The sequence below is a fragment of the Lygodium microphyllum genome, chromosome 10 (assembly GCF_053477565.2).
Source record: "Lygodium microphyllum isolate KBCC chromosome 10, Lygodium_microphyllum_v1.1.10, whole genome shotgun sequence".
Taxonomy (NCBI): domain Eukaryota; kingdom Viridiplantae; phylum Streptophyta; class Polypodiopsida; order Schizaeales; family Lygodiaceae; genus Lygodium; species Lygodium microphyllum.
Window position 1 is genome coordinate 150,654,186 of NC_141144.1, and position 24,937 is coordinate 150,679,122.

The 24,937-nt window shown below is 41.4% G+C and overlaps 1 non-coding gene across 1 annotated transcript; it reads right to left on the reverse strand.

The window, feature by feature from the left end:
* Positions 1-1,870: 1,870 nt before the first annotated feature.
* Positions 1,871-2,023, reverse strand: LOC148030679 (5.8S ribosomal RNA). The gene has a single exon (XR_015692291.1). It is a non-coding gene; the product is annotated as a 5.8S ribosomal RNA (ribosomal RNA).
* Positions 2,024-24,937: the final 22,914 nt, after the last annotated feature.

Sequence of the window (24,937 nt, forward strand, 5' to 3'; positions counted from 1 at the left end):
GATAAAGGAAATAATAAGACATTTGATGATGTAATAGGTCCATTGACATTGGGATATGATTCCACTAATAGCTTGGATAGTGAGTTTTGGAATACTTGCACTTGTTATACCTTGTGTTTAAAAAAAAGTAATGAGTTACAAAGAACCCACATCATTTGTAGAAGCAGTCAAAGATGAGAATTGGTGTAAAGATATGGATGAAGAGTAAGATGCTTTTCTAAAAAATGAAACTTGGGATAGAGTCAAGCTACCTGAAGGCAATATGTCTATTGAATACAAGTGGGTCTACAAAGTCAAATGCAAATAAAATGGCTCACTTGAAAGATACAAGGCTAGGATAGTTGTGAAGGGTTATGCTCAACAGTATTGGGCTGGGACTATGAAGAGATGTTTAGTCCTATGGCAAAGATAGCAAGTGTACAAATAGCCAACGCATTTAGGCTACATCCAAAAGTTGGAATTTATATCAGATGGATGTAAAGAATGCATTTTTGAATGGTTATTTGTTGGAAGATGTCTACATGGATTAGTTGGAAAAGTATGTATATCTTGATTATTTATCTTATGTTTGCAGATTGAAGAAAGCATTGTATGGATTGAAACGTGCACCACGTGCATGGAATACAAAAATTAGCTTGTACGTACGGAGACATGGCTTTCAAATGGGTAAAATTGATCATAGCTTATTTACCAAGAAGATAGAGAAAGACTATGTGATTTTGGTGGTTTGTGAAGATGACTTGGTTGTTACAGGTGATGATACATATGGGATTGATGAGATTAAATCTATGTTGTTGAAAGAGTTTCAAATAAAATAATCTGGGAGAGCTGAAAATTTTCCTTGGTATTGAAGTCATACACACACTTCAGGGAATCTAGAAGTTACAAAAGTGGTATATACATAATATGATGAAAAAGTATGGTATGTTGGATTGCAAGCCCATAGATACTCCATTAGAATAGAATGTGAAGTTGATAGTTGATATAGGAAATGAGTTTGAAAATGTAACCATGTATAGATAGATGGTTGATAGCTTGATTTACCATACCATCACTACACCTAATATTGGTTATTTAGTTGGATTAATTAGTCACTCCATGCAAAGGCCAAGAAAATCTCATTTAGATATAGTGAGATGGATTATGAGGTATGTGAAGGCTCTACAATATATGGACTATTTTATGAGTATGGTAAACCTCTTGAGCTTATAGGTTAGAGTGATGTGGATTGGGCTGGATGTGCATACAACAAAAGATCGACAAGTAGGTATGCATTTGGTCTTGGTAGCAACATGATTAGCTAGAGCAGTAAAAAGTAACCCACTATGGCTCTCTCTAATACAAAAGTAGAAGACAAAGGCATAGCCTTAGCTACATGTGAAGTTGTTTGGTTAGTTAAAATATTAGATAATTTGGGAGTACATGTGTTGAAGCTATTTGGTTAGTTAAGATGTTAGATAGCTTGGGAGTACATGTGGATAAACCAGTCAAATTGTAATGTGACAACATGAGTAGTGTGGTTCTAGCAAGTAATCTTATTTATCATGCTAGATCAAAGCACATTGAACTGCATTATCATTTCATCAAGGAAATTGTACTCAGAGGTAAGATAGACCTTATCCATGTGAAGACAAAAGACCAACTAGTGGACATCTTTACCAAAACACTTGGGAGCCCGATCCAACACGTGCACCCCAGAAGAGGCACCCACAAATAGCTGCCACATCGACGAGGAGACTAACCACCCTTGCAGAGCAACGTCACCGCACGGTGCTTTCGGTACATTTTAGCCAACTGCGGTATCACGTCGGAGCACGGACGACCAATTCCACCCTCCCCCGAAGAAGGGGAGAGGGTGTGGGGAAGTTAGGGATGCTCAAGCAGGCATGCCCTTGGACGAGCCGTGGGTGAAAGTTGCATTCAAAGACTTGATGATTCACGGGATTCTGCAATTCACACTACGTATCGCATTTCGCTACGTTCTTCATCGTTGCAAGAGCCAAGATATCCATTGTTGAGAGTCATTGCATTTTTTTTTCGATCCTCTCGAGGGGAGGAATCTCAGACAAGAAAAGGTTTATTGAGTTCGTCCTACCACCCCTACGTGAGGGGAGGGGCAAAGGGATTATCAAGGCGGCAGCATGCCTGAATGGGCACGATGGAGGAGGATCACCCCGAGCAAGGGAGAGAGGTCGAGGCGTTCCTCCTTCCTCCTCCACCCACACTGTCGCGGGACGACCTCGAAGCATAGCCTCCCCCACTATCGCCCGCTGACTCCAACGAGGGGAGAGACAATGCTGACCGCGCCTCCGATCGCGATCCCTCACGGACATTCCACGGTTCGCATTGTTCTCATGGATGTGTGTCAATGATCCTTCCGCAGGTTCACCTACGCAGACCTTGTTACAACTTCTCCTTCCTCTAAATGATAAGGCTTAATGAACTACTCACAACGTCACTGGTGGTGAACCACCAGCGTCACCGCAATTCGAAAACTTCACCGGACCATTCAATCGGTAGGAGCGATGGGCGGTGTGTATAAAGGGCAGGGACGTAGTCAACGTGAGCTGATGACTCACATTTACTAGGAATTCCTCGTTGAAGATCAATAATTGCATTGATCTATCCCCATCATGATGAAATTTCAAAAGATTACCCAAACCTCTCGGCCCAGGTGGTAAACTCATTGAATTCATCAGTGTAGCGAGCGTGCGGCCCAGAACATCTAAGGACTTCATAGACTACAACTAGCATAGTTATAATGCCAATCAATTTGTATAATTAGTTATGCATTGTTTGACTTTGTAGGCCACTTTCCTTTATCTTATATCTTATTTTAGAGGTTTATTCATGACCAAAAGAGGATTATTATGTATTATTATATTGTATTTGGATGGATATCATGATGTATGAGTGATTGAGAGCATGTTTGAGAGAGAGATTGGGTGAAAGTCATTTTTCTATGAAAATTATTGTATCTACTATGAGAGATTGGAAGGAAGAAGACTATGGATCATGAATAATGAAGTTTATATGATCAATTCCATTCAACATGGATAAAACTTTTGTGTTTTTTTGTCGTGGATGCATAAGAATAAATATTTGTTAAAGATTTATTGTGAGAAATCTGTGGGAGATTCATTCTATAATACTGCATAGAGAAGTCATGTTCTCAATGTTCCTTTTCTTCTTAAGGTGCATTCAAGTATGAAGAATAAGCTTGTTGGTGTGACAAAATAGATTCTCTTGAAATATTTGCCTCATTTCTTTGCTGTTCTCTAGAGACTCCAAAAAGGTATAATTAGAGAAGGCCATGATCCTTTTGAAAAGGGGTGCAAAGGCCATGATTCTTTTGAGAAGGGGTGCAAACCCAAGAGGCCTTTTCCCCCTAATAGGTTTCAAAGGCCACAAGCCATCCGTAAACCCATGCCTTGCCACCCTGGTTTTCCCTAAAGAAGCTCATAAAACCTCTTTTCTCGCAAGCACCATTCGCAAGAGCTCCTTCCCGCAAACAAGGCTAAATTCCCACAAGCCTGCTCAGGAAAGCCCAATTTCCGCAAGCACTCATTAAGTTCCATTTCCGCAGCCCTCCCACAAAAGGCCCAAACTCCAATCCCTAAGGCCTTCCATAAGCAAAATTCCGCAAGCTGGTACTTCTTTCAAGGATCTATACTTCAAAGGGGATCTCTGCGTATGAGGGAGATGGGCAAAGATCTTAAGGCTGCATAATACCAAGGCGAGTAATTCGTAGTCCGCGAAGGCAAACCAGAAGCCGAAATCACGCCTACGATGCCCCCTAAAAAAGTGACAAGGCATGCTTGCAGGATCTTCATCTCCTAGTATTCATGTGGATATTTCCCTGAGCCCACAAGTCCAGGTTTTCTTCCTATTTTTTAATTTCAAGTAAAAGTATTGCAATTATACACGGTAATTTCATTGACTAGGATGCACCTATGCATGCCAAATCCACCTAGTTAAACACAATTGGAAATAAATTGGCTATTTAGAATTTACTAGAATTAACTCATGATATGGAATTTGGTCATTGGTACTTTCAATGGAATGAACGAAAAAAACATAAGGTGTCTATGCATTTTAGGACCTTATTAGCAAGTTGCCTTTTGTGCATTTCAAAGTGACGATCTAGAACACCTATTGCCTATCTTTACAAGGTCGAAATTATTAAAGTGCACCTTTGATTAGGCATGGAAAGTTTAATGGCATGTCGCATTTTTAGATAAATCTTCTTTGTAATGATTCATTAAGGAAGTCATTATCAACCATAGGAAATAGAAAAGCATGGAAAAGATTCTAAGGGCTGCATGAAATAGGTTAACTCTAGCTTCAATTGGCATGAATCTCATTTAACTACGTAGTAGTTAGGAAAAGGTTGCATGTTGCACATTCGTTGTACGTAAGAATTTCATTCATCAAGAGTATATTTAGGGAAAGGCTGCATGGTTCATTTAAGTATAAAATCTTAAAAGCTTAGTGGCATTATTCGTGAATGCAAGTCCTACTAGGATCAATGGAAGTTATGCCGAAATTTAACATGTGTTTTGGTCTTAACAAGAAAAGTTAGGGATTGTGAATCTAGTCGTACGTAGAGGCAATGAATCGCTTGCTTACGTGAATTGTGATGTAATGCAACTAGTTTTCCCCTTTTAGATCAAGTTAACATCTCTAGGAATGGTTCATACTTGTCGCAAGACAAGTAAATTGGATCTACTAAACCGCAAGGAATTCGCATAGGATGGCTCAATCGATACGATAAATACCCCAAGTGCTAACTAGGTTTTAGCACGATAAAAACTCAGCTTAGTTTCAGATTTGTTGCCAAGTCGAAACCCTCATACCCAAAGGTCCTGCCCACATTCACGGAATGTAGGGACAATTGGACGCACTTGCAAGAAACGATCTAGGGTTTCTACCCTAAGGATCACTCGATCAAATGTTGAAACTCGGATTGAGTTGAAAACCCTAGGACCGAACATTGTCAGCCTAGTGCAATTGGGAATGGGTTGGGTAAGAAGACACCCTAAATCCTGCTTCCTATCTAATCATGATTCCGTGACCAAAAGGCGCCGTTCAATGGGTGAAATGATCCCATGGAATAGATGCAACACTTGTGCAACAAGTTGCAACGTCGCATGATCTTGTGGTTTGATCACAAGAGAGTTGCCAATTCCTTGGAATGAGATTGGCAGATTCTTCCGCAAGTTTTAACTTGCAAGAGGATGAGTAGCTATCCTACTATAGCACCTTTCTTGGGGAAAATTTGCCAAGATAAGGGAAATTAGGTATTTGCTTGGAAACAAAGGATCAGTCAACAATCTAGAGGGACATGGTCACCAGGATTTATTGTTAATGTATGAAACCTAAGGTATTGGTTAAGTTGGGTTAATAGGGTATGGCCCTAACCCAAGGACAAAAGGGTTAACAAAAAAACCCTAGGGGATCTTGCCAAGTCACAATTGATCCCAGATCGAATGCTGGATACATTTGGAAAGAAGGATTCACTCCTTAACAGTTGGCCAAATAGACAATCATTGGAAATGTTTGTGCTTGTAACAATTTAGGAGCACTGTTTGCATTGTTTTCTCAAGGAACTTAAGGATGGAAAGATATTTAATGCTTCAAGTTGAAGGCCTGAAGAGAGAGGCAGCCTTAGTTACCCCCGACTGTCTACCTGACCCTAACCAAGGGGGTTGTTAGCCACACCGGGAACATGGACCAAACCCGCCGCGTGAGGTTTCTCCGTTGAGTGCTACTTGGAGTAGGATGACGCTTGGGTGCCAGGGGGGGCTCTGGCCGTAAATCCCTTGCCTTTGGGCCCTGCACAAGAGGCCAATGTGACTCGGGATTAGATCTTGAGGCCCGCATACTAGTCTATGGGTGGAATCTTGGATTAGTAATCCCTGTGGATTGCTAGATAGCCTTCGGGTGGATTATGGATTGCCTTTGGGCGGATTATGGATTAGCCTGTTGGCTGGACTTTATGAATGTATTCCAAAGATAAATATGATAACCTGTTGAAAAGGAACTTGTTTGACACTGCTTTTCTATGTCAAGTGCTAAGATTACGTGAAGGAACCAGTGTTTAACGGGCTAATTAAGGAAGCTGCTTGATGTATGTCCAACTAAGTGTGGTAGGTAATTATATAACTGAAGCAACCTTGAGGAAAGTGCGGTGGATGTGGCCATGGATCCGTCCTATGGATAGGTGGTCCGGGTTGGTCGGGAACCTTTCTCAATCAAAATGGATAGTAAAGGAGATTTTCTCAAAGGTAATGAACAGGAAGGGCGCTAACCTAGAGTCTAGGTTACAAAAATCCCGATTTATGCTAATTTAGGGGAACGGAATGGGACTATGCCTTATGGCAGAGAGGTTGAGCCTTACATCCCTCTCATTTCCCATTCTCTTTGAACCAAGTGCAGCGTGAATCCGCTTCGTCCCAGGCATTTTTGCGTAAAGTAGCTCGCTTGGGGTTTGGCGATAGTTGCCGTTTAGGAAAACGACCATTAGGAGAAACCCTGATTCAGGTCGGTCCTAAGTGGGAATGTCCAGAATACTTCCGCTTTGTGGCAGACGCGGGAAGTCCTAGATCGCAAAACCCGTAACATTCCATGGGAGTGCCGGACGTAGCTTTCTAGTCTCTCTTTCCGATGGACTGCTAAGACGTGTCCTGAAAGGGAATAGGTGAACACGTTACAATTGGTATCATAGCAAACCAACAAAGGATTTGTTTTTATAAGAAATCTTAATAAGGAAAAGCAAAGAAGATGTTGTTGTTAAGATAATTTCCTTACTTTCGATGCTATTTTGCAAAATTATGAAGCATGGAACAGGTTCTTAGTATTCCAAGTCATGTTTATGACCGTAATGCATTCCTCAGATTATCGACAAAGGATTGATATGATGAACATCCTAGACCGTATTTATAATCCATCACCTTTGTACGTGGAACGGAGGTGGATGGGTGACTCAGGAATCTACTACATAGCTGCCCATCGGTTTACGTACCTTCGAACCAACCTAAAGAGGATCAAGTGGTTGGAGGATCTGAAGATCGTGAAGTTATTCATTTTTGTTGAAACTCACGTAAACACAACTTTACATGTCGAAAGGTCGGAGCGTCGAACTGAATTCATATGTATACGAGGAAGTGACCTGCATAATCCCCGCCGATAGGATCAAGGTGTTGGGACACTACGAGAAGAATGGGTACCAAAGGAAAGGATACCCTAATCTTCCCATGACTTATCGATTCCTGAAGATCCATGACCCGAAACCATACTATTATCCATTTCCCGTAGCTAAATGTAACACAACATTATTCTTCCCGAACTAATGTACCAGTTGCTCTACAATCCCAAGAAATATTGTAATCCAAAAAGGAATAGGCCCATATAAATGAAATAAGACTTCTTTTTATCAATGTTTGTCTTGTCCATGAGAATTGATAAAAAGTTAAGTGGCTAGGTTCTTGGCTGAAAGATGAATTGGGTATGAAATAAAATCATAACGATTAGCGAGTTATAACGTTAAAAATCCTCTATCCAGGCACAACCCCAGGTACAAGTTCCTAGTTCGTCCCCTACATCAAGTACGGCTGTGATTCAAGAGAAGAAGTTTCTTCTCAAGCAGATCAAGCTGCCAGAATTCGACGGGAAAGGTAGGACTGTCGAACCAGATGCTGAGATTTGGATAGAGTCCATGGAAGATTACTTTGAAGCAGCCGGTAGTGCACCCGCCAACTAGGCAATGCTCACCAAGATAAAGCTCACCGGCAAAGCTAGGCTTTGGTGGAAGCAATGGTGCAGAGATCAAGGAATCTCAGAAGGATTCGTTACCTGGGAAAAGCTGAAGGAAGCTGTGCAAGGAAGATACTTACCACTTGCGTACCGCACGCAGAAAATGAACGAGTTCTACGAACTGAAACAACTAGGTCTGACTCTTGACGCATACTACTCAAAATTTGTCTCACTTCTAAAATATGCGCCACAAATGGATATGACACAGCAAGTGTCAAAATTTTGTGCCCGTTTAAACCCACCAGTGAATACCCGCCTCGAATCTATCGCCCAACAAATCTACAAGACACACTCATTCGAGCTACACCCATAATTCAGGAGGTGCAAGCTAGGCTAAGAAGTAACAAAACTTGGTCTTATAATGATCAGAACAGAGGAGTATATAGGCCCCAAGCGAAGACAGTTCAAGGTCAAAACCGGGGACAAAGAAAGAAAGCAAGGACCAATAATGTCAATAACTTTGTCCCTACCCAAAGCAATGGCCAAAATCAAAATCTCCATTGTTTCCATTGCAACGAGCCCGATCATTTCAAAAGGCCATGTCCCAAGCTTGGCAAAGGTCATGGTCAAGCTCCTTTTCAAGGAACTACCCATGGTCAAGGATTCGCCACCCGAGGTAGAGGAAGAACTGCCTGTGTTGCCAATAGGGAAATGTGCGAAGAAGAAGACCCGACCATGGAAGCAGAGTTTGAGAGGGCGACCGTCTATGCCGCCCTTCACAAGAAAGGCTCAAATCTCCAGTTTTCGGTGATTAAGACACCATCGAACTATCAAGGTAAAGGCTTCAAAACCTTGATTGATTGTGGCAGTACGCATTCCTTTATCTCACTAGCTTGTGCAAGAAGATTAGGAATAGACACAGTAGAAGCACCTACCTTGCTTGTGGAATTAGCAAATGGTCGTGAGGTCACTTGTACCAGGCAAACTGCTAAGGTGGAATTCTTTTTGGGAGGACAGTCGACTACGATCAAATTCAAGGTCATGAACCTAGGTATCCATGAGTGTTTGCTCGAAATGGATTGGCTTAAACCTAATGATGCCCTTCATTGTGGAAAGGGCCAAGTGTCATTTCAAAACTCTGAAGGGGAATTGGTCACCACTCAAAGAGAGGCTGGAAAGCCAAAGATTCAATTGGCGAAAGCATCTCAGATTGTAAAGGGAGTTAGAAAGGGACTACCTGTCTACTTGATTAAGCTCAATAAGCTAGATCAGAAGCAGCAGTCTAGTGAAGGACCCTCATGGCTAAGGGAGTACGAGGACGTATTTCTTGAAAAGCTAATAGAACTTCCGCCTCAAAGGGAAGTGGATCATGAGATTAAGCTAGTGCCAGCAGCTGCGCCAATTGCAAAGAGGCCTTATAGAATGTCCATCCCGGAAGCAATTGAGCTGAAGGAGCAACTCAAGCAACTGTTAGATTAGGGCTACATCCATCCTAGAAGTTCACCATGGGGAGCTCCAGTGCTGTTCCGGAAGAAGAAAGATGGAACGCTTCAACTGTGTATTGATTATAGAGGGTTGAATCAATCAACCGCTAAGAACAAGTACCCTATTCCTAGAATAGACAAGCTTCTTGACCGTCTTCAGGGTGTGAAGATCTTCTCCAAGATTGATCTTAGGTCTGGTTACTATCAGATAAGGATCAAGGAAGAAGATATCCCAAAGACGGCCTTCAACACAAGATATGGACACTTTGAATTACTAGTCATGTCATTCCGGCTTACAAATGCACCTGCCACCTTCAACAGGTTAATGTAGGATATCTTTAGGCCATATCTTGATGACTTCGTACTTGTCTTGTTCGACGATACCCTAGTCTATTCTAAACAGGAAGAAGACCATGAACCCCAGCTTCGGATTGTCCTTGAGACAATGAGGGCACACAAGCTTTATGCTAAGATGAAGAAGTGTGCATTCTTCAAATGTCAGATTGAGTATCTAGGATTCATCATATCAGCGGAAGGAATCTTAGTGGATCGAGCCAAAGTCAGAGATGTTCTAGAATGGCCAATACGAACAACTGTCAAATAAATATGTAGTTTTCTTGGATTGACAGGATGGTATAGGGTCTTTATCAAGGACTATGCTTTGATTGCAGCACCTCTGACCGATTTACTGAAGAAGCAAACATTCATTGCATGGTTAACCACTGAACAATCCAGCTTTGATAGATTAAAGCAAAGTTTGATATCAGCACCTATCTTGAAACTTCCAGACCTCATTAAGGAGTTTGAAGTAGTAACTAATACTAGCACACTTGCCTTTGGATGTGTGCTTATGCAAGAAGGTCACCCTATAGCTTACTCTTCAAGAAAACTGAAGAGCCATGAGAAGAATTATGCTACCCATGATCTAGAACTGTTAGCTATCATCCATGCTCTAAAGCTTTGGAGACACTACCTGTTGGGTAATAAGTTTACTCTAGTGACATATCATAAAAGTCTCAAGTGAAACTTTACCCAGAACGAGCTCAACATGAGGCAACATCAGTGGATTGAAGTGTTGCAGGAGTATGATTTTGAAATCAAATACCGGCCTGGAAAGGAGAATGTAGTTGCTAATGCACTCAGTCGTAAGACATTCCTTAATTCTCTAATCTTGCAAAACCCATCAACAGCTAGATCTCTAGCCACAAAGGTATCCATGCCAAACAACCCAATACTTGAGCTAGCTAGAGAAGAAGCATGCCATGATCTAGCCTATCAAAAGATGCTAAGGAAGATCTCTATCAAGGACCAGGACCAAAAGCTACAAGCTAAGTATCATGAAATCTCTATCAATAGTGGACTTGTCTAGTATAGAACAAGATTATATATACCGGCAAGCCAGTCACTCAAGCAGAAGATACTGTGGGAAGCTCATGATTCCCCTTTCTCAGGACATCGTGGCTATGCCAAGACTCTCAATGCAATTAGGAAGAGTTACTATTGGGAGAGGCTTAAAGGTGATGTTCTCAAATATGTCACTGAGTGTTTGTCTTGTCAACGTATTAAGGCCGAACATGTCAAAATGCCAAGAAAGTTGCAACCACTTGACAAATGAAATGGGAATTCATCAGTATGGACTTTGTTGTTGGCCTACCCCAAGTTCATGGAGGATACAACTCCATCATGGTTGTGTTTGATATGCTTACTAAGGTTGCACACCTTATTCCTGTTAGGACAAACTATAAAGCCTCAGACATTGCAAGTTTGTTTATCAAGGAGATATTCAAGCTACATGGGTTGCCCAGAAGAATCATTAGTGATCATGATTCTCTCTTCACATCACACTTCTGGAGAGCTATCTTTGAAGCCATTGGGACTCAACTCTATTTTAGTATAGCCTACCATCCGCAAACTGATGGCAAAATGGAGCGAGTCAATCAAGTCATCGAGGATATGCTAAGGGCACACTACTGCTGTGAACCAAAAAGGTGGATTCAATACTTGCCTTTGGTTGAATTTGCCTACAATGCTTCTTGCCAACAAAGCATTCACATGACCCCTTTCCAAGAATTGTATGGGCATGACTGTTGAAGTCCCCTAAACTTCTCAGATCCAACCTTGAGGGTTGAAGCTTCAAGGCAGATGCTAGAAGAGATGGATGACCAAATGAAGTCAATTAGACAGGACATCCAAGCCGCCAAGGATAGATAGAAAGCATACACAGATTTGAAATGTCAAGATAGAACCTTCGAGGAAGGAGACATGGTCTTCATTCGAGTACGGCCAAAGAAGAGTTCCCTATCCTTAGGAGATTGCAAGAAGCTAAGTCCAAGGTATTGTGGACCATAAAAGATCCTCAAGTGCCTAGGACCCTATGCTTATAGATTGCAACTCCCTGAGAACCTAAAGGTTCATAATATATTCCATATCAGCCTACTAAAGAAGTATATACCTAATCCTAGCCATGTACTTGATGACCAACAAGTTGTAATGCCTAGCCAAGGAGTCCTTGAGCTACGGCCTGACAGGATCTTAGATGTTAGGGAGAGACAACTGAGATCCAGAACCTTGAGAGAATGCCTCGTCCAGTGGAAAGATTATCCCGAGGAGGATGCCACTTGGATGGATGGAAGCACTCTCAACCAACAATACCCCTAGTTTCTCTCGAGATGAGGACATCTTGATTCCTCCAAGGGGGAGAGAATGTAATATTTCCACTTAAAAATATTATTAAACCCGATCTCCCGTGCACTGTGTAAAACTCGTGCAAAGGTTATCTTCAGTGCCGGCAGTTAATCTGTAATTGCATGTGAGAAGCTGAGGACTCAAACCCGCATAACCGTGGGGAAACATCCTCTTGGGAGGAGGTTAAGAGGATAATTGTGCAATTAATTTTCTCAAAGGTAATGAACAGGAAGGGTGCTGACCTAGAGTCTAGGTTACAAAAATCTCGATTTATGTTGTTTTAGGGGAACGGAATGGGACTATGCCTTATGGTAGAGAGGTTGAGCCTTGTATCCCTCTCATTTCCCATTCTCCTTGAACTAAGTGTAGCGTGAATCCGCTTCGTCCCTGGCGTTTCTGCGTAAAGTAGTTCGCTTGGGGTTTGACGCTAGTTGTCGTTTAGGAAAATGACCATTAGAGGAAACCATGATTCAGGTCGGTCCTAAGTGGGAATGGCCGGAATACTTCCGCTACGTGGTAGACGCGGAAAGTCCTAGATCGCAAAACTCGTAACATTCCATGGGAGTGCGGGCAGAGCTTTCTAGTCTCTCTTTCCAATGGACTGCTAAGAGGTGTCCTGAATGGGAACATGTGGACACATTACAAGTTTGATCCAAGGTAGTGAGAGAAAATTTTCGAAATCAATTTAAAGTGGAAAAAGACCCTAAGAGAGGCATAAAAGAGCAAATTTTTATACAAAATGAAATGGTTGTGGATCAAGGAGTCGGAGCTTTTCTAGATGCACTTGGACGCTAGAAACCCAACTCAAGTCTCTATTTATCAAACACAGCTTGTTTGATCCCCCATTTAGTCCCCGCAAGGTTTGGCATTATGAAGTAGCTATCAAATTTGGGAGCCAAAAAGTGCATGAGAGAGACCAGCTTGATAGATTTCAATGCCACAAAGATAGCCATCTAGTCCATACGTGATTCCGAGCTCGTTTGGCCAACCATCCATGCACCAAAACCACATTCAGGATAGTGTGGACATGCAAAAACTAAACCGCTTAACTTCTAAGGTTAATGATTAAGCTAAGGGCTTTTTTAAAAAATATTTTTTCAGCATGGAGGAGGGGGAGGGTGTAGTTTTCTGACATCCCTTTGATTCATCAAGTGTGGCTTTTTGATATTCGGGCAAGATCATCAAAGATGGAAGGCATATCCTCGATCTACATGTCAAGGGCTTCAATCCGATTCTATACACACACAATATAATGAAAGGAATAAAAATCTCTTATATCATTATTTCTCTCTCGTCTTTGCCCCTTGTTCCCATGGCTCAATCATGTAAGAGAGAGGTGGGCTGAAGGGATAAATTTTGGTCGTGTGATGATGTTGAAGTGTTATGGAGCAAAAATCAAAGGTTGGGGATGTGTCAATAGCCATGGAATAGTGCCAATGGCTTTGACTTTGAAATATTTATGGATTTGTATTAAATTCAATACGTAAGTGCTTAATTTTATCATTTTTATTACGAATCTTTTGCACATATGATGGAAAATGGTCTAAGATGTTTGAATATGATTTTTAGTGCCTGAAAATTTAGAATTTTGAGTTGGTTCTTTTTATTCATATAATTAAAATGAAAATCAAGAAAATTTGCAAAATACAAATTGTGAGATGTTGAGAAAATTGAGGATTTTTAGTGTTTTCATGATTCTTTTGGTGTTCACATGGGGTGATATGAAGTATAATGCTAGTTTTTGGTTAATGCAAGCTCTATATGTCTAAAAATTAGAAAAACAATAATGAATAATAAGAAAACCAAGAAAAATAAGTGTTATATGGAAAAAATAGATTTTATATGCCACAATATTACAGAAAACTATGAATGTATCTGTGAGTGTATGGTGGTGCTAGGGCATGAGGTTTATCTCAATTTTTATATTAAAGTGCATAGTGATTGCTTTTTGTTATACAGAAAATACTATTTACATCTACCAGTGAATGAAAAACCAAAAACAGTAGGAGGAAAGGGTTTTGAGGAGTTAAGAATATGGATATTGCAAGAGCTCAGGTTCGTGGACCGCCAAGACCCACGGACCGCTTATTGCTTCAAGCGTTTCAAGCTAAGTCCAATGGCTATCTCTCACATAGTGGTACGTGCTCTCACCCCCTACAAGTGTAGTGAGCTTACCTCCATGCTCGATAGAGTTCCTCCTCCATCAAGCACTCCGATAGCTCAATGATCTAAGGTGCAAGCTCAATCCTCAAGCTCCAAGCTCCATGCTCCATTGTTACACGCGAGACAAGAGAAGAGAAGAGAAGAAGAATAAGAGAAGAGAAGATGGAGAGCTTTTCCACTAAGGTCCTTCACCCCCACATACTCACTCCCTCACACTCCCTCTCTCAAGCACAAGCTCAAGCAAACAAGAAGAAGAAGAAGAAGAAGAAGAAGAGAAAAGGAGAGCTAGTTTTGGCCATACACAAGAATGAGCTTCTCTATTCACTTGTTGGCTTTTATACATGTCGTAATCCCTTTTAGGTACCCATATCTTTTTTACATGATCAACCATATTAGGCTAGGTCCTCTTTTCAGATTCCCTTCTATTTTCATTGTGGCTACTCTATTCTTTATAAATTGCAAAGGAGGGTGCATGGCACTCTTTTACAAGGATCTAGGGGCGCCTTTGCATTTTAAAATGTGTCCCTTCCATTTTTGCACTCTTGCCATGGATTTTTAAGGTATCTTTGTGCTTTTGGCCCTTTTCCCTCTTATTCATGTCATCAAACCACTTTTTAATGCTTTTCTCTATATTTTAAAATTTTCTTTTACTTACTTTTTTTAAATTTTTGCCTTTCTTGCACTACAGTTAACATTACCCCCCTTCTAGTCTAGTGCAAGTCCCATGGTACTTGTGGCTTTGTTGATGAGGGCTCGGGTGGTTGAAGGATTATTATGGAGGTCGATAATGGGGCCTTAATATGGGATTGGGCATGGAGAAGAAGCATACCCTAGTGGTTGAGGTTGTGGAGGCCGAGATTGGATTGAGTGGGTGACAAGGCCTCCAAGGTCGGTGGATTTTCTCGGTTGGCCAAATTCACATGAAGAAAAAAAAAAGTGCATTGCCTAGGGGATGTCTCTATATTGCCGTGTAGTGCATTGTGTCTTTGCTAGTGGAACTGGGAGTTGGATGGAAGTGCAAGCAAGCCGCAGTTGTTATCCCACACTTGAGGACCTAGTTCGTGTAAAAGGTGGGGTACCGTAGGTGTAGCTTAGGGAGACAAGTCTAACCATAGGCAAGTGTGACCTTCCTAGGTATGTCGTGCCCTTGATGAGCCTTGAGTGTGAAGTGGGGGTGCAAAAGGGCTAGGGGATAAGGCATGGAGCCAGCCCAAGAGAGGCCACCGGATGCACCTAGCTTGAGAACCCCTATGTGTAGTGGTTGTGGCACTCTGATGTTATAGTAGACTTCATTCATTCTTTTCCTTTTTCTTCATTTTTATTTTTTAATTTATTTTTTGTTCTTTACATTTTTGTTTTTCATTTTCATTCTTTTCTTTTTCTTTTTGGTACAAGTAGGAGGAGACAAGCTAGATGATGTCATCCTCGTGCTCTTTAGGAGCTTCATGCGGGGGCCTAAGGTATTTTCTAGGAATGCATGCCTAAGTATGAGCCCTTTTGGATTAATCCTTACATTGAGTAAGATAGTAGAGAGGAAAGGATGATTACATTTCGAGAACCTACTATCACTCATATCTTTTAAGAGACTCATTCAAAATGCTGGCAAGAGAGCGGCCCTCAACATTACATGGATCATCGCACATGTGTTTGTCCCTACCAAAGATCAAAAGAGAGGATGGTTTGGCGAGAAAAGAGAGCTTTGGCTACTTATCATGACTTTGATTTAGCAAGTTCTCTTTGCGAAGTTAAACCAGATGTGAACCTCTTGCAATTGATCAAATTATCTCCAGGAGTACATAAGGAATTCAAGAAGATCCTGCGTATCGGGTATATTGTGGAACCCTTGGGCATAGCACGAGTAGGGGAAGATTGGTTTGACCATGCTGAAAAGAAATGCCCTAGGGTTCCAGCTTATGTAGATGGAATATTAGTGGAACATGCCATTGTAGACACTGGATCCTCCGTCAATATCATGAGTTCAGAATTGATGGAGAGGCTGGGTCTAGGCATCCAGAAAGACAACTCCACCCTTCTGAGAATGGCGGATGATAGTCTAAGACAACCAGAAGGTTGCGTTACTAGAGTCCATGTTACAGTTGCAAGTGTAGAATGTTTCTTGGACTTTAGGGTGATAAGATTTGCAGGATGTCCTAGCTATCAGGTGTTGCTAGGTAGGCCTTGGATCTTACGAACAGACTGTCAAGTCGATATACCCGCCGGTCGAGTGGTTTTAGGTAGAGGTGCTAATCGAGTAATAGTCAATGCTTATCCTGAGTCTCCTCAAAGTGAGAGAGCTCCTTTATCTTCTACTGAATTAGAAACAGTAGACGATCCATCTGGTAGTGAAACATCATCCAACGATGAATCTAAAGAGGGGTCCACTACAGAGGATCTCTATCAGATAACTCTAAATAAGCCTATAGAGCCTCAAGATAGGATAAGAGATGCGGATGTGATTGACTTGGACCTTGGTACGCCAACTGATTCGCAGCCAATTAAATTAGGGTCTATGCTCAGTTCAGCAGAAAGGGAGGACTACGTGTCCCTTGTTACAACTATATATATCATCTCTCACTTGACTTGGGTCTCATCTATATATACTAACTCAACATCAATATGAATCATTCTTTGGGAGCATGTCTTGTGTATCCTCTCGTACTCTCTCTCTCTCTCAACATGGTATCAGAGCTATGGATGCATAGCAACAACAAGGAAGATAAGTTGTTTTATTTTTTATACTTGATTGAATTCTTTGCACAAGTGATGATTTGATACATGAACTTGTTCAAATTAGAAGTATTAGTTAATTTTGTCTTTCGAATATTGTCAAAACCGCTTGTCAATAGGAGTTCTGGATCAAAAGTTATGACAGTTCAGGATTCAAGATAGCAATTCTGCTCGAATTTGTGATTCTTTATTTAAAACTATAATTCTAATTATAGTTCGTTAATCCCAAATTACAGTTTGTTAATCGCTCGTCTTTGTTAATGATGTTGATTACGACAAGCAAACATCTTGCTATTTTTAGCGATGTTTTATTATCGTTTACGTTCTTTACTCGACCAAAGTAGCACTTTTCTTATATGCGTCATCTTGTCTTGCACGTTACGCCTCTCTATTTCGGGATCTCTTTTTAGTCACTCAATACTTTTAGTCGTGCTCGCAAGCGTCCCGCTTCACGTTTTCAGCAGGGTGGACGCCCTAATCAAGGTAGTAAATCTTCTCGTCTTGCTTATCCTAACAAACATTGTTCTTATTGTGATAAGAAAGGCCATGTGGCTTCTGATTGCTGGGCACGTCAATGTGATGAGGAGCATGGAGTTACTACAAAGCAAACTCACTCGTCCAAAAGTTTTTCTCCTTGTGATTATTGTGCACATACAGATCATCCATCTCGTCGTTGTTATAAACGCAGATATGATGAAGAACGTTCTCGAGCTTATATTGTTCAACAAACTACAACTGATGATGATCATACTCATCAGGAGCTCAATTTCGTCCATCATGATATCTCTCCAGAAAAGGTACTTCATGTTCATGATGGTTCTCTATTCACCGTTGATTCAGGTGCCACTGGAAACATGACATACCAATCGCAGTGGCTTCACAATTATCATTCTCTTCCTGTCAAGAAGTTTGTTTACCTTGCGGATGATATGACTTGTCAAGTCAAAGGAGTGGGTGATTTATATCTAGGGACTGTTTCATCCACTAGAATATTAAGAGAAGTTCTTCATGTTCCAGATTTGCAAAGAAATCTTCTTTCTGTTGCTCGTCTTGTTGATCTTGGTTTGTTTGTTGGCTTTGATCATAATCAATGTCGTATAGAGAAAGACGTGCATACTATAGCAGTGGCTCCTCGACATGGTAATCTATTTGAGCTATCATTGAACGATACAGTTGCAAATGTTGTTACTGCCCCTAGAGATGCAGATTGCAAATTATAGCATCAACGATTTGCACACTCCGATTTTGCCAAAATTCTTGATCTTCATCATCATGGTCTTGTGCAAGGTATGGATCTTAAATCTCATCCACGTATGGGAATATGTGAGTACCGTGCACTTGGAAAACACCATCGTTCGCCTTTCCACACTTCTACTTCATCACATTCCTATGCTCTCTTGGATTTGGTTCATACTGATATTTGCGGTCCTTTTCATGCCTCAAAGTCTCAATATCGATATTTTATAACTTTCATTGATGATTTCTCACGGTACACACATGTCTATCTTCTTCGACATAAGTCTGAGGCTTTATCTATATTTAAACAATACAAGATAAGTGTGGAGCTTCAAACTGGATTATCTATAAAGACGCTTTGTAGTGACAATGGCGGTGAATATGTATCCAATCTATTTGATGACTTCTGTAAGGATCAAGGTATTCATCATGAGTTTACATTTCCTTATTCTCCTCAGGAAAATGGTGTTGCTGAGCATAAAAATCACACTATTCTTAATGCTATATATTGCATGCTTATAGACTCTTGTTTGTCTCGAAAGTTTTGGACTGAAGCACTTCTAACAGCTGTTTTTATTCAAAATCATTTTCCAACTACTGCACTTGCTGGTAAGTTTCCTATAACAATTTGGACAGGGAAGACACCTTCAGTCTCTCGCTTTCGCACATTTGGCTGCATTGCTTATATTCATGTGCCCAAGGACACTCGACATAAGTTGGATCCTCCAGGTTTGAAGGTTATTTTTCTTGGTTATTCAGATCATTCCAAAGGTTACAAATTTTATGATCCTTCTACTCAAAAGGTTATCATTAGTCATGATGCTATATTTGATGAGAAGACTATGAGTGGCACATGGTTGTCAGATGTTTCAGATGATACACAATCTTTGCTTAGTGCATTTCCTTACTTGCTTTGTGATTCTACTAATTCTGATGATCATAAGCCTCCTTCAGCTCCAAAGAAGATTGATGAAAATTTGGAGATCTATGTCGATCTTCCTATTGAGATAGAGCATGGATTCTATTCTATTGAATATGATGTCTTTGATGATGCTATGTCTGTCCAAGAGGATCCAATATCGTATATGGAACCTATCAATTCATCTCAAAGGGATCAATGGCAAGAAGCTATGCAAGGTGAGTACGATTCTTTAATCTCCAAAGGTACATGGATTCTTACTGAACTCCCCCCAAATCGTGTTCCTATCAAATGTAAATGGGTTTATAAAAAAAAGACCAAAGCTGATGGCTCATTTGATAAGTTCAAAGCATGACTTGTTGCAAAAGATTACTCACAAATTGTCTCTCTCTCAACATCCCTAATTCAAGAATTCTGCGATATCTTTGCCTGGAGTTATGATGAGCTGAGAGGTATCCCTCCCAGCCTGCCTGTTTATACTATTCCTGTAAAAGAAGGCAGTTGTCATGTGCGTCAAAAAGTACAGCATATGCCTTTTGAATTGAGGGACGGGTTGTTTGAGGAGTTACAGAAGCTAAGGAAAGCTTGTTTGATCTTCCCTGTTCAGCACACAAAATGGTGTTCACCAGTTGTTATCAGGAAGAAGAAAAATATCCAGATCCGATTATGTGTGGATTTTAGAGATTTGAATAAGCAGACAGTTAAAGATTACTACCCGTTGCCGTTTATTGACCAGATCTTGGATCAATTAGCGGGTAGGGAAATATATTCGTTTATGGATTGCTTTGCAGGATATAACCAGATGGCAATTGCAGAAGAGGACAAGTTGAAGACAACTTTTATTACTGTCTTTGGTACTTTTGCGTACCATGTGATGGCCTTTGGTTTATGCAATGCACCTGGATCATGGAAACGAACAGCAAACAAGACCTTTAGTGACATCTCCCCAGATGAGTTGAAAGTATTTATTGATGACTTGGGGGCAGCCACTATAAGGGAAAGGATGTTGATTATTTTAAGAAAATGCTTTGAGCGTTGCAGACAATTTTGCATCGCTCTTAACCCACGGAAGTGTGTCTTTGGAGTCCCTTATGGGCTATTGCTGGGCCATGTGGTCAGTTCAATAGGGATAGCAACTGACCCTAAAAAGATCAAGGTTATAGTTGCTATGAGTCCACTACGCACTCCGAGAGGTTCATAGCTTTCTGTCATCGATAGGGTACTATCGGAGGTTTATAAATGCCTTGGTAGAAAGAACGTTGCCATTAACGAATTTATTATCCTTTAGCTGTTCATTTGAATGGAGCGACCCTTGTAAGGTAGCTTTTGAGGATGTGAAACAGGAGCTAGTAAAAGCACCCATTTTAAAAGCACCTAAAAGAGGTGAGGTGTTCTACATATTTTCAGCTGCCACTATGCATAGTATCAACTATACTGTTTAGCCCAAATCTGGGAGGAAAAGTGGTTTCATCGGATAGCTTTTGCGAGTCGAAAATTGGGCATTTCAGAGATCAATTATACCTACATGGAGAAGTTGTGTCTTGCGATGGTCCTTGGGACTAAGAAATTCAGGCACTACATCCTTTATGAAAAGGTAGTATTCTATATGAAGGCGGAAGGACTTAGATTGCTTATGAACAAGCTATAGCCGCCTGATCGTTTGGCAAAGTGGTTAATCACTTTGCAGGAGTTCGACTATGAGATTAAGAGTAAGCCACCAAGGTTGCAAGGTATTGTGGAATGCCTTGTGGATTTCGGGGAGCCGAAAGAGACTTTGGCTGAAGGAAGTGATATTGAGGAAATGTTTAAAATTGATACAGCTTCTATCCCATCTTGGTATGCTGCTATTACACACTATCTATCAACAGGAGAGACGGGAGCTGGTTTTTCAAAGTCTGAAAAGAGAAAAATCAAACAGCAAGCTTTGAGGTTTTCTTTGATCGTAGGGACACTATATCGGCAAGGTGTTGATGATATTTACCGCCGATGTGTGATGCCTGATGAGGTTCCTTTTATCTTGGAGGAGTGCCATGACTCTGCATGTGGACAGCACTTTGCAGGACAGTTGACGGCACAGAAAGCATTAAGTGCTGGATATTGGTGGTCGTCCATCTTCCAAGATTCTTTTGAGTATGTAAAGAAATGTGATACTTGTCAAAGACATGATAGTAGAGAGAATAGAAAACACCCACTTACGCCTATTATGGCTATTCTTCCGTTTGAGAAGTGGGGCATTGATTTTGTGGGTCCTATTACCCCGTCGTCTACTACCCAGAAGAGGTATATTATAGTAGCCACTGATTATTTTACAAAATGGTCAGAAGCGCGGGCGACGAGGCAGGACAATGTAAAAGAAACTGCTAGTTTTCTTTTAGAGCAGATTATCTGCTGCTTTGGTCCACCGAGAGAATTAGTGTCGGACCGTGGAACCCATTTTCTAAATAAGGTGATCAAAAGCTTGACTGAGGCTTGGCAAATCAAGCACAATAAAACGACTCCTTATAATCCGCAAGCAAATGGGCAAGTTGAAAGTACTAATAAACAGCTTGTGGGCATCTTGTCTAAGATAGTCTCTGAGAAGAAACGAGACTGGGACAAGAAGCTGTATGTGGCAGTATGGGTGTACAATACAACATTCAAGCGAGCTACCGGCCATACTCCATTCAAATTGGTTTATGGGGACGAGTGTGTGTTACCCCTTGAAATTGAATTTCCAACCATACGGTTTGCAATTAACCATTCTTTGGGAGATAAGGATTCCCTTTTTGAACGTTTCACGACTATAGCCCACCTGGATGAGCTGAAGTTGCAGAGATTATTACACCAAGAGGTAGCCAAGCGTCAGATGAAGCGGTTGCATGACCTCAGGGCGAAGAAATATACCTTTAAAAAGGGCAATTAATCCTCTATTATGATGCATGTAGGGAGTTGTTTCCAGGGAAGCTGGAACCCAAATGGGATGGCCCCTACAAGATTGTTAGGTTAGAGAAGAATAGGTCTACAGCCCTATTAGCTTATTTACAGGGAGTAGAGTTTAAAAATAAGGTTAATCTTAATAAGATTAAACCTTATTATTTCTAAGTATGCTAATACAAAAGAAAATGCATTGCAGGTCCATGCTAGGAATGATTTGAGACATGCGGAAGAGCTTAAAGTCGGTTGATGGGTCGGTTAATCCCTTATTTGAAGCACCCATATCTGGAGCAGAGATACCATCAGGGGAAACTCATCTGGTGAAGCAAAGGATACAAAGTGATTGAGCAAGAAGACGGAACCTTTGTGTGGGAGATTAAAGTCTTCTTCCCATCACTGCTTACGACTGTTGACAAGTATCCCTGTTGAGTTCAATGAAGAAGGTGGGATGGAGCCGTCAGTTCATCCTCTCAACATGCTAAACTTTGATTACCATAATTACGAATAGAGGAGTTCATGATGGCCATCTGTGTAAACCCATTATGGACGTATACATTATATTTTGACAGAGCGTCCAGGGGCCCTAATAAAAAAGGAAGTGTTGGAGTAGTAATCCGAGATCCCCGACGTAGAGTGACGATGAAGTTAGTTGCTTATCTCGGGATAGGATTCACTAACAATATGGCGGAGTATAAAGCCTTGATTATGGGACTGCATATTGCCAAACAAGGTGATATTCATCGATTGTTAGTAAAAGGGGATTCCCAGTTGATCCTGAATCAACTAGATGGAACATACACAGTGCAGAATCCCATTCTTTGTATGTATCATCGAACTGCTATGACCCTACTTGAAGAGTTTGAGAGAGTGTCGTTTCAGCTGATTCCACGTTACTGGAATCAGTTTGCGGATTCATTGGCAAATCTTGTTCATGAGGAAGACCTCTTCTTTAATTGTGGTCCTAGTTTGGACATTGTGATCAATGATGAAATAGGACCCGGTCACTTGTGGGGTCTGTTATCAGAGCATGCAATATATGGCAGACGATGGTTGATATGGGTGATGCAAAGAGTAGCCGAGACCAATCTACCGTTGTTATCCTGGATCCATAGGTTAAATAGACAACATGTTATGCGTACGCCTCTTGCTATATATTCAGGAGGGATGGGTCATAACAATATGCATTTAGTTTAGGGCTAGGAGCCCTGTGTTTTTCCTCCTTGGAAAGGAACCTATTATTGTATATCTAGCTTCTTTCAGGGAGGGATGTGTAGGTGCTATTCTGTTAGATTCCATTAGGCCAAGAGGGCCAGTTTTGCGAGGTTTTACTGTTTTATTTCATTAGGCCAAGAGGGCCGATTAAGTTTTGTAGTGAAGTGCTTTATTTCATTAGGCCAAGAGGCCCAGTTGTCTGTTTAGTGCAGGTACGGTTAATGGTTTCTTGTTTGAGTTTTTTGCTAGACAGGTTTGAAGAAGAGCTTGGAAGGAGCCTTTTGCTGCGCGGAAGCTTCTTGTGGCCCTATCCAGGTGATATCTTTTCTTTATGAGTACTGTGGTTTTTATACTATATGTGTCTGTGTACTTGTTAAGGGGTTTTTCGTTTCCTGTTGGGGACCGGCATCCAGGGCATGAAGTCCCAGGTTTAGGTTTAGTATGTTTGAGGGAGGTCGGAGTAGTCATTACCTCCTATAAAGACATTGAGAAACATCAAAAGACCTGTTCTGGAAGGGAGTTCTAGTGACCCTGTTCTGCTAGCCTGCTAGGCAGCCGTTCTAGGAGTTCTTGTTAGTTGTGAGACAGTTAGAGAAGCCTGCCGAAGAAGAAAATAAAGCTGATACGAGGGAAAAAAACCCTACATATCTTAAAGAAAACAAATATATATACAGAGGTGTGTAAAAAGGGGTTCTAACCCCTATAAATAGAAAAGAAAAGGGAAAAATCTTATAAGCATTTGATCATTGCCTTGCGAGGGCTTGGTAGGTTCCTGGGGACGAGTCAGACCCAGGGCCGATGCCTTGTCTTCCTAGGGGTGGCATCTTGCTAGAAAAGAAGAAATTAAGGAAGGTTGGAGCGAAAATTAAAGTGAGCGTCAGAAAAGGATTAAGTGTCGCCTTGCGAGGACTTGGTAGGTTCTTGGATACTGAGATAGGCCCTGACGCCGATGCCCTATTCTCCTTGGGTCACTACGCTCAGCTCCCTCCTTTTTACATGCCCGAGTATATCAATAAAAAACAACCCTAAAAGAAGAGATGAGCTACAAGAAAATACTTCTTGATCAAGCTATAGGAGTCCTCGCCTAATAGGAGCTCCTGGTTGTGGTGTCCTTAGTTAGGTAGGTAGTTCAGGCCACCACTTAGGGCAACCTCTTTGATAGTTCTTTTTAGTTTGGCCGTGTTGGAGCAGTTGGTTAGTGACTAGCTTCGGACCTTTTATCAGATTATGCTAGGCCTACTCCTTGTGGATGTCATGCCTTGGTTTTGTCAAGGGGTAGGGTGAGCACTGTGCTGTGTTTAATACGTATCTACTTTGTATCAGCTTGATGCTTCCTTTGGTTGTTTTGTGCAGATCTGGCGTGGGATTCGATGGGCTGAGTTGCCCTATCCCGTGGTTGCCAATGAGAGCAGAATTTTGATGCGGAGAAGTGCTTAAAAATAGCTAAAAATTATGAATATCAAGGGAAAAATATTCAACGTCGAAGGCGACGGCTCGATCTAGGACGATTTTAAGCGTCAAAGTGCTCTAAGGACGCATGTGCAACACTTGCGGATTTTTAGTAATTTTTCTATGCGCCTGTGCAAGTGACGGAAGTTGCCGGTCAGTTCGTGGTCTCAAGACGGTCGCGTAAGATTTTTCAGGGCTCGAATCGAATGCCGGACACAGGAGATATGGCAAAACCCGGGAGGGTGCCCAAAAAAGGGCCAAGAATGAAGGGTGGCCAAGTAGGGGCCCAAAAGGGGTGCCTCTTGGTACCCCCCATCCCCAAAGAAAACGTGAAAGGAGGAGGGCGGCGGCTGATCAGCCGCGCGAAAAAAACGCCCCCCCCCCCATGGATGAG